A 725-nucleotide genomic window follows, 5' to 3' on the forward strand; every position below is an offset into this window, starting at 1 on the left:
TATCATATTACTTAATGCGCACTCCGATGCATGTTTATCGTGTGCCCGTCATAAGGGCACAACCTGTCAACTTGGCAAACCGTCTCTCGATCTTAAGACTGCCTCGTGCAGAATCTGGCTTCATCTATCTATTAGTGGTAGTCGATTATTTCTTTAAATTCGTTATCTAAGCCCCATTGCGTGAGAAATCTGCTAACGCAGTGGCACATGCCATTCAGTAATTTGCCCTTTCACAACACCAGAAGTAATTTTAACTGATAACGAGAGTTCAGTAATTCAGTGCTGGAATAAATTTGGCTTCGATACGGAATTAAGAAATGCAACAGAGTGGTCCATCATCCAGCCTCGAATGGCCTAGTAGAGCGCCAGAATAGGAAGATATTGGAGAGTCTGAGTCACATAGTGGCTTTGACAAAAGACCGCTTTATTCATTGTTGCAATCCATACCTGACCCGAGCTACAACTACGATGATTATGTGCGAGTCCACTTGTCCTACTTTCAGAAAATTCATAAATATGTTCAGGATAATCTGACCCTTACAAATACTGAAATGGTGCGTAATAAACATGCAGGTGCCTCAGATGTTACCATTCAAGTAGGTGACAGTTTTTGCCCTAGATCATGACATTCAAATCTAGATAGTAAATTCTTGGGTCCCTTTCGTGTAATATCTCGTACGGGGAATAAATTCGAAGTAAAAGATCCGTACAAGAGACAACATGCG

This window comes from Coenobita brevimanus, chromosome 48 (genome assembly GCF_032717465.1).
Source record: "Coenobita brevimanus isolate Jiangsu-jjx chromosome 48, ASM3271746v2, whole genome shotgun sequence".
Lineage (NCBI taxonomy): Eukaryota > Metazoa > Arthropoda > Malacostraca > Decapoda > Coenobitidae > Coenobita > Coenobita brevimanus.